The sequence below is a fragment of the Artemia franciscana genome, chromosome 8 (assembly GCF_032884065.1).
Source record: "Artemia franciscana chromosome 8, ASM3288406v1, whole genome shotgun sequence".
NCBI classification, from domain to species: Eukaryota; Metazoa; Arthropoda; class Branchiopoda; order Anostraca; family Artemiidae; genus Artemia; species Artemia franciscana.
The window spans coordinates 42,809,657-42,819,915 of NC_088870.1; the positions used below are offsets into that span (position 1 = coordinate 42,809,657).

A 10,259-nucleotide genomic window follows, 5' to 3' on the forward strand; every position below is an offset into this window, starting at 1 on the left:
CTGCTCTAACGTTTATGAAGTCTTTCACAAGGAGTTCGAAAAAAGTCAAATTTCAGCGTAAAGAGAGAGGGGTTTAAGAGGGGGAAGTCCTCTCACATATTGAACAATTTTGTTTTTTAAAGTCTTAATTTAGGTCCTTACTGTCAGTTGAAAAACTTATTTTTTCTACTTGATTTCATAAAAGGGTTCCTATATTGAAATAAAAGACACATCATTAATACAGGATTTTGATTAATGGACATTTCTTCTGAGCTTTGTGTGTTTTGGCAGGCGTTTTCAGGATGAAAAATCTCTTCCTAGCTAATTTATCTACTATGGGTCCTCTATTCGTAGTAGCATAATATTTGTAGGCATGGAGATATAATGAGCAGGAGGTAATAAGATTGAGACTGTCTGTGCAGGATTTCGACTCTTGTTGATAGAAGAGCATCGCCATATGCTGAAAACCATGTTGTGACAAAGAATAGGCCCAGCATTGTGCAAAGCCTGCCTTCATACTAGATGTCCCAGGGACTAATTGCTGTCCAGTTCTAAGCCGGCTTAAGCACTTCGGTGCAGACTTGAGAAGATGTGTTAGTCCCCGTCCTGCATTGGTATCCGGGACCATTGCTTTTCCTGAGACGAAAATAAATTCAATGATCTAAAGAACATGAAAGTTGGAACTTCGAATGTTTTGATGTTAAAAAATAACTCCCATTGATATTTTGACGGACAAACTGAGACGATTCAAACTTGACTTATTAGAAGTTTCAGAAACTTATATCCCAGGGATAGGAAGCATGATAGATAGGGAGTAGGCCTCATGATGAATAAGGAGGCTACCAAGTCTTGTTTAGGCTGAGAAGGTATTAATAATGTGAGTAATAACCACTCATTTTATGACAAAAAGTTCAGGGTATCAGTTATAGTAGAATATGCCCCTGTAGAGCCGACTGACAGAGATACTAGTGATTCAGATGGATTTTAGTTACACTCACAGAAGCAAATAGACAGGATTCCAGGTAGAAATATGGTGTTTTTATTAGATTTTAACGCCTAGGTTGGTATAAATAGGGATAGATGGTATCCTAGCATAGGTAAATTTGGTGTATGAAAAGAAAACAGCAATGGTTACAGACTGTTGCAATTTCGTAGGTATAGCAATCTAGCTATAGCCTACACGGTGTTTGGTTATAAAATTGTCCATAGGTTAACATGGTATTCACGTGATGGTAGGACAGCAAACCTTATTGATGGCAAGACAGCACACCTTATTAGCATATAGGAATGCTGTTATTGATGTTCCCGGAAAGTTCTGAGGTTAGCAGACTCCAGTTTGAAAGAAACTTTTCAGGAACAGTTGAATACTAAACTGGAGAGCTTGAAATTTGACAATGTGGAAGATGGATGGAATTATTTTAGGAAAGCAATTCATGAAGTTGCTAATGGTGTCCTAGGGAAGAAAGTTAGGACTGCAGCTAGGAATATTTGTGAACAAGATTAGTGGGGCTTGTACAAGAGTTATCTGAGTAATAGATCAAATGAAAACAAAAGGAATGTAAAGAAAGTGGAGAAAGCATCAAAATATGAACTAAGGAGGTGTGAATTGGATGCCATGGATAAATTTGCCGAGGATCTGGAAGATGCAGCTATACGGCATATTAGAAAAATATTGTAGTGTGACCTTAGATGTGAAGGAAGATTTGTTTTGTGAAGAAAAATTAGTGACAGTACTAAAAGGATTAAAAAATAACAAGGCTCCAGGTGCTGATAGTGTGGTAAATGTGTCTCTTAAATATGGCGGCTCTGAGGTTAGAAATAAATTACTGAAGATTATGAATCTGAATTTTGAAAAAGGGGAAGTACCTAGCGATTTTAGGAAAAGCTTAACTAAACCACTAAATGAAAGGTGATAAGAGTGAATGTGGTAATTATCGAGGCATTAATCTGGTCTCTATAGGTAACAAATACCTCAGTAATAAGATATTTTTTAGACTTAAATATGCTGTAGACAAAGTTTTAAGAGAAGAAAAGTGCGGTTTTAGACAAGCTAAAGGATGTGTTGAACGAACTTTCACTCTTAGGTTAATAATTGAGAAGTGCCTGAGTTATCAAACACCTTCAGTCCTCAGTCTTATAGATTATGAACAAGCGTTCGATTCTTTTGATAGAAGAGCTTTAGTAAAGGTTTTATCCTTGTATGGTATCCCCTTTATATGGATCTTTTTGATGGCTGTGACTTAAGAAGCACAGGAAAGGCAATGGGAGACCATGGAATCGAGGGGGGGGGGGAATCTCCTGGACTTAAATTATGCAGATGATTTAGGATTTTCGGATGAATGTTGATGATTGGACTGATGAATATTATAAATATTTTAATAACACATACTAAATTATCAAAAACATCAGTGCCCGCCCAGAATTATTACGGTTCTCCCAATTTTTCATGTAGAGATTCCACGGAATGGGGCATCTCCATTCCCATCGGAATGGAGTAATCGAGAAACCGAATAGAGATTAAACTCTTATTTAAATGAAAGAATGCTAAGGAGAATTTGTCGGCTGAATCGTCCACAAGCAATTTTACAGGGAAGGGGATTCTCAGCAAGGATGGAAATGTCTGGAGGGGATATGAAGGGGGAAAGGTTTAAGTTTACGTTGGATGAAATTTCATCGAAGAATATTTCCGTGAGGGGGAGAGTTGCCCCCTCAATATATGAAGGGTGTCCTCCTCCTTACCTTGCTGTTTACGCTAAAGTTTGACTGTTTGCCCCAATTTTTGGAGATTTTTTTTTATTAGAATAGGGGGATTTTTTTAAAGTGCTAACAGCTTTGGCGTAAAGAGTAAGGTAAAGAGGGGGGGGGGGCTAACCCTTCCTATAAAGAATAAATCTTCCGAAATTAATTTGCAAATTTTGTTTTGATTTTTCATGTATATGGTGAGCCAAATTCGAACCTGCATTAGTTGAAAAACGCCCAGAAATTAAACGAAAAACAAGTTTTTTAATTGAAAGTAAGAAGCAACATTAAAACTTAAAACGAACAGAAATTATTCCGTATAAGAAAAGGGGTTGTCCCCTCCTCAACGCCTCACTCTTTACGATAAAGTTTTTATTGTTTTATAAAGTTGTGAGTTTTCAGAGTTGTGACAGAGTCAAACTTTATTGTAAATAGCGAGGCGTTGAGGAGGGAACAGTACCTTTCATATTCGGAATAGTTTCTGCTCGTTTCAAGTTTTAGTGTCGTTCCTTACTTTCAGTTAAAGAACTTTTCATTTAATTCAAAAAAGAAAATGCCATTGCTTACACATAGCATTTGTTATTGGGAAGTAAACAGACATATTTCGCGACACGAATTTTCTCTGGGGGATTTTTCAGTGGTGGAATGTGGGAGATACCCCCTCTTAAATATTTCGCTGTTTACGCTAAGTATGACTTTGTATCCCATCCTTTATTCTCATCCTTTATGAACAAAAAGTGAAACACAAGGTTATAAGATAGCTTTTTGAACATTCTAAATAAAGTTAGCGTGAAGAGCGAGATATTGTGGTAGGGTTGTCCTCCCCCTAGCGTAATTATTTCTGTTCATTTAATTTTAATTTTTGATCTTTACTTTCAGTTGAAGAAACCTGGTTTTTCGTTTAATCACGAAAAGACACAAATGATTTTCAGGAGAAAACACTGAAATACCCCTGATATTGAATAGCCAAAAATAGCCAGTAGTTTATTTTTCTTTATCCTGAGACTTAGCCTGTGTAATTTCAAATCTAGATTTTGATGGTAAGCATTTATGTCATCGAAGCTTGTTTTAGGCTATACTATTCAATGCTTGGAAAAAAATTGTCAAAAATACTCTTTAATTACAATTTTTGTTACTGAACTTGGGCAAAGTGAGGAGTTAATTAACTTGAGCAAAACAAAAAATGATGGGATCTATCAAAATCCTAGTAACAAATATAGAAAGTGAAAACATCAATACATCATTGAATCAAATTATCACCCAACACATCCAATTTAAAGCGAAAAACCTCATTGTAAAACTTATCTAATAAGACTTGAAGTAAAACAATAGTTCGGTTTGGATGCATGACCTAAGTTCCTATAGGCAATTTTGCCTCTGCATCATCTTTGTCAACGTAGCGTTAATCAGCCATGCAAAGGGAGAATGTGACGTTAATTATGCAAATAAGGTACACAATTTTTCTGGGGTTCTGACCATAAGACAATGCAACCCACAAGAACTTCTCTCTTCTGGAGTCTAGGAGGGGGGGGGGGGCAATTGCCTGATGTGGTCTTCTGTTCTTATGGTGCTAATATGACATAGAAATTAATAAAAAAATGTATTCAAGAATAATTCCATAAATAGAGATACAGGTGAATTTGGATTGAACTCAATTTATGATAATTTACTGAGGTCAAATAAAGTAAATATTACTTCACCTAAGAGCTATGACTGATGTCCACCTGATATGTCAGATAAATCTAATGAACCGGAACCGAAAAGATCAAGGAGATTTGCTTCCGCTGTTGCACTGAAAAAAAAAGAGCAATAAACTATATGTAGTTAGTTTATTGGGTATAAATTTTGTTTGTTTTTATTGATGTCTTTTAGTTTTACTGCTGATGATGAACACTGTATATGTGTTCAAAATATCCAGTTAAAAATTTTATATCTGTTCACTGTCTATTAAAAGGTTTCATCCCTATTTTGAACTGTTATACTTCAGAAGAAAAATTGATTTTCAAGGCAATACATTTTCCTTGTTGTTCAAGCCAAGAGACGGTGAGTTTCCTATATAGGGGTTTCAGACAAGGCAGTTCTAATAGTGTACTTCTTGTTTTGATCTGATCCTATTTTTGGAAGTTATGGGTTATTGCAGTTTTTACTAAGGGACGTGATCGTCTCTTACTAGGTTGCTAGCTACCGCTGCAACCCCAGTGATTCTTCAAAAGTCATGTTAAATTTTGCTTGACATTATATATACTAAAAATCCTCATTTTCTTTTCTTTGGTGCTTCAGTGTCTCTTGACTAGAGCTCCGTTTTTACTGTAAAACTTTGTTATAACTTAGTTTGTTCTTTACTGTGATTGCGGTTTCTATCGCACATACAAAAGGCATTATATGTGGCAATTTTATTTAAAATAAGCCATTAAACAGCTCTTTGCGATGTTCCCGTGCCCCAATATCCGAGGAAAATAAAATAAAAAAAAAGATGCTGTATATGCACAATATTGTGGTTGCAGCCACTTTTCCATATTTTTAAGCCAATATATTTTCCTTGCTGTTCAAGCCAAGGAAAGGAAAATTTCATATACAGAGGTTTCAGACAAGGCGGTTTGAATAGTATACTTCTTGTTTTAATCTGACAGTATTTTTAGGAGTTATGGGTTATTTTAGTTCTTACTAAGGGACATGATTGTTTCTTACTAGGTTGCTAGATACTGCTGCAGCCCGGATTCTAATATTTAAACTTCACTAGGTCTATGTTATCCATCAAAATTTACAAGCCTCAGAAAATTCTCTTGCCTGATTTCGAAAAGAGGGAAACATCTGCAAAATATTAAGAAATCTTAGTGAAAATTCCACCACCAGATTCAGGATTATCAGAGAAACCAACTCTACTGGTTTCAAGCTTCTATTTACAAAAGTGTGAAATTTTGTATTCTTTGCCTGAAGAGAGATCACAGACATGTGTTTATTCCTTTGTTTTGTTTTCCCCAGGGGTGATTGTATCAAACAATGGTCCAAGAAGACCTGGAGAGGACTCATCCGAGCTGAAATTAAATGTTCTAGCGCCCTTTTTAAGTGAACAAAGAAAGTACCACAAATAAGTTGCATTTACTGCCATTTTGTGGCACAAAACTATAATTTGGTCTCAAAGAGGAGCAAGTTGCTATCAGTTGAAAATTCTGAGGTAGCCTATCAGTTTAAATTATCAAAAACTATATATTGGCACATTTGTTCCTGAGAAGTCTTCTAGTCCATTCAAGATAAGAGGCTAACATGAAAATTAATCTTAATGCTTAATTTAACCAAGTTAATTCTGTAAATCTTCAATGAAATTGTAATCGGGGATGTATAAATGCACAATCAGCTTCTATGAGGAAGGAGTGGTGGGACCTTGTGCAAGCAAGGGGGGCAGATCAGACACCTAAAATGACACATTCCTATGCACAAATTTTCTAAATGTCCACAATCTTTCAGATAAATATAAAAAGAACTATGGGGGGAGAGGAAAAATTCGATCTCTCATTCCCCTTTATTTAAGCTAAGCCTGAAAAAGGGTACCATACTGCAGGGTGATACCTCCCTGTTTGTTGCAAAAAATGTTTCTGACATTTATTCTAAAGCTCAAGGGGGGGGGGGCCTCAAAGAGTGTATTTTTAAGCTCAAACATACCAACTCTCATTGATTCTTCAGACAAAAATAAAAGGAGTTTTTTTTTGAAGGGGGAGGGGTATAATATTCAGGAAAAAATTGGTCTACACTTTTATTTTTGGTGCTAGTGGAGAGAGGGCACAGTAAAAATCTTTTTCTATATAGTATAAAATATAACATTCTGTTTAGAAATAGTGATATTTCTCTTTTCCTGCTTGTATCAATTTTTCAATGTGTTCAAATACATGTATACAGTGTATTGAGATATCAGAGAATCCTATTTTAGGGGTTGCAATGGCTTCAGCTGCATAGAAGGTCCACCCAAAATTCCCATGTGAAAATATTATTGGGCTTATTCAATAAAATAACTACTACTACTGCTACTGACAACTCGTCACAGCACCAACCCATCAGAGGCAGAAACAGCTATATATGCTCTTCTTACATCCTGATCTATTCAAAGCCTCCCTGTTTACACTCTCCTGGGAAGTTCCCACTTCCCTTAAATCTTTCCTTATGACATCCTTCCACCCCAACTGAGAACAACCTGCTTTCTATTTGTCCCTAGACAGTTGCCTGAAAAGGAAAATCTTTGGCAATTTGTCAACCTTCTCCTGCAGAAAGTGCCCTAGCCATCTTAAAATTTCTCTCATTATATCCCCCGAAAGCAGGATTGGAACATAATTTTTGTACAGCCTATTGTTTGAAATACTGTCAGTTAGTCAGGTACCCAAAGCAATTCATAGGCAATTTCTCTGGAAATATCCAGCAAATTTTCCTCCATTTTTTCAGAACCATATTTTACCACTGTCATCATTGTAGCTTCCAATATCTTATTTGCAACCAAGAAGAAGTTTGCCAAGGAATTTCTGAACCACCAAAAGTAAATCACAGAACAGACATCACAAAAAAAAAAAAATCAAATCAAAGATAATCCTCATTTCATTTGGTGAACACTCCATCCAAGTGGAGGTGTAGTTCTAGTGTTTTATTGGGAGGAGGGGCAAGATGGGTCTACATCCAAGAGTCAAGGGACATGGACCTTTCTATAAAAGGTCCACAGTTGGACCTTTCTATAAGTCCAACTGTTCTCTACCAGACCACCAGCTTGAACACAAATATGTTGAAGAGCTAAATCAATTTTAGCATGAATTCCCTGATTCTGACTATATAGTATCTGTAATATCTATGGCTAATGCTATTATGCATCTTAAACCAAAGCTGTCATGAGGCATGAATGGATTTGATGCTCTATATATCAAAAATGGTTTTCTTGTGCTTTTAGAACACCTCACATTACTATTGTTGATGATTTTTACATAGGGCTTGGTTCTGTTGACATTATGTGTGGTAGATCTTTCTCCTATTCAGAAAAACTAAAAAACTTCCAATCAATGCAAATTTTTCCAACTCACAACTGTATCAACCAGTTTATGCAGGCTTTATGAACTACTGTTCATAAAAGTGCTTGAAAAAAAAAAAAAAAACGTTACATGCCTCCACATCAATTTGGCCTTCAATATTGCATTGGATGTGGAGACACTCTTGTGGTTATTGTTAATGCTCTGCAGTTAGTTCACTTGCCATGGCCAGTTATGTTGTTTGTCACACCTTTGATACCTTATGATGTTAAGGCTGCTAAAAGAGGAGTAAATCCAGCTATCATCAGATCTCAGAGGGATATGTTTGCTAAGCTAAGAGTCCAACTTAAAATACCTCTTAAACAAGATAAAATGGCAAGGCCACTGGATAGAATTATACCAGTTAAGAGAGAAGCTAGGCAAGGTGCCCTTGCCTCAAATATGCTAATGACATTTTTAACCTCAGCCAAACTTTAGACAACATTTTTGAAACTTTCCAAAACTGCAAACACAATACTTAAAATCTAGTCTTGAACATAATGCTGACAAGTCTAATGTAGGGCTTTTTAACTGGAAAGGTCCAATTCCTAATGAAATTGTAGGTGGAATTCCAAAGATCCACCTGTCTGACCAAATCACTTATCTTGGTATTCCCATTGGAAATACAATTTCTCACACTTGTCATCTTCTAGCAGAAGGGGTCAAATGCCACATATCAATTTCATATGCTTCTATAGTCTCTGTTAAGCTTTGTTTCACTCACTTTTACCTGCCAAGGCAGTAATAAACTGCTGCTCTCCCCAACATCCTCTACATTGTACCCTTCTGGAAGATTCTTACAAATGACCATATTTCAAACAGTAGGTTGTATGAAAAATGTGGTTCAATCCTGGTTTCTAAGGCTATAATGAAAGAAAGGTTGAGATGGCTAGGCCATGTTCTGTAGATGAAGGATGACAGATTGCCAAAGATTGTCCTTTTTGGCCAACCACCTGGGGCTACATGGAAAGCAGATTGTATTTGTCTGGGTTGGGAGGATGCCATAAATAAAGATTTAATTTGGCCTGTTAAGAAAAGAAACATGTTAATTAAACATTTTTTACTTCATATTATGCAGAATAATTGTAAAAATGTTAGTATATTTTGATTGCAGCTCTACTATGAATTACTATCAACACCTGAGTGTGCAAATATATAGCCTAAATTATACATTTCTTATACTTTTTGCCATGTCACCCTTGTTTCAACCTATAACTTGAAACAACTGTGCTAAAAATCAAACCAAGAAATCACATGGGATATACATTATTTGGGCTCTTTACTTGCACATTATGGGGATGGGGGAGGAGTGGTAAATGAAAATGGAGCTGTAGTCAAAAAGTTTAAACTACAATTATTAATGTGTATTATGTAGTAAGAACTGTTTTCTTAACATGTTTCCTTCTCAACAGCCCTAATTATAGACTTATACTTCTTAATTATTATGCTTCTTTACATTTGTATCTACATTTTTAAATAATATTTAATATCCAACAGATCCTAAATTCTTTTGCATTCAGATAAGGCAAAGGCTTTTGATGGATAAAGAACCTGATAACAAAGAAATACAGAGCAAACACTTTGTTCCAAAGTGCAAAATAAGCATTAAGGGAAAAAAGAAAAATATATTATTTAGGGCTATATATCAGACCTCTAAGGATATATGAGAAACATTGTCAGAAAACCAGTCCCAATATTTGGAAAGAGCATAAAATAAAGATTCTAATGATGCTACTTTTATTTAGCCTATTAGCATGTTCCCATAAGATGCAGTCATGCACCAGATATTTACTGAGCTATACAGCAATTGCCCAGGGATTTTCACCAGAATATAGGCTACCCTACACATGAATTTTTGAAAAATATTCATTAAATTTAGGAATAGGCTAAGGTCCCCAGAATTGTGATGATTTTAGATTACCACACTGTCTAAGACCTTGAGAAAAAATTTACCAGAGACTACTGTCGACTGAGTTCACCAACTGACTGCAAAGTCCTCGAGAAAATAGTAGTCTGACAATAGACAAGATTGACAAGTATAATTTGAATTTACCTGGGCTCGAGACAGAACGCCAAATACTATTTGTAAAGACTAAATTACAAACATGCTGATTCAACACCGTAAAATATGAACACTGAAGTACTTTTAAATGAACCAAACTACAAGTCATAAGGATCGCCCCTGAATGGTCAGTTAATTTTTATAGCATATATATCCCATGATTTTTGGCTATATTATTTCTATTACACAACGTATGAAGTACAGTTCCATCTTTTTTCAGCTTTAAGCTGCTTTCGTTGCAGGATATTGAAATGTGTGAAATGGCTGGAGATTATGTTTTTCGGCCACCCGTCTAGGAATAACGGGAAAGTAGGTTGTCCCTGGTTTGGGTGGAAGGATGTCAAAAAGAAAAAATCAAGGGAAATGGAAACTTTCTGGGAGGTTGTAAAAAGGGAGGTTTTGCATAGATTAGGATGGAGGAGGAGCGCGCATAGCTGTTT

At 35.9% G+C, this 10,259-nt stretch overlaps 1 protein-coding gene across 3 annotated transcripts in view; it reads right to left on the reverse strand.

The window, feature by feature from the left end:
• Positions 1 to 9,835, reverse strand: part of LOC136030448 (protein DDI1 homolog 2-like) — a 36,450-nt gene extending 26,615 nt beyond the window's left edge. The window contains exons 1-2 of one of the 3 annotated variants that reach the window (XM_065709433.1): positions 9,711 to 9,828; positions 4,419 to 4,510 (exon numbers count right to left, since the gene is read on the reverse strand). The gene's annotated coding sequence lies outside the window, so the exon portion shown is untranslated. Of the gene's footprint in view, positions 1 to 4,418; positions 4,511 to 9,710 lie in introns of all 3 variants that reach the window. The other 2 variants (XM_065709434.1, XM_065709435.1) reach the window with 2 other exon arrangements.
• Between the last annotated feature and the right edge of the window lie 424 nt (positions 9,836 to 10,259).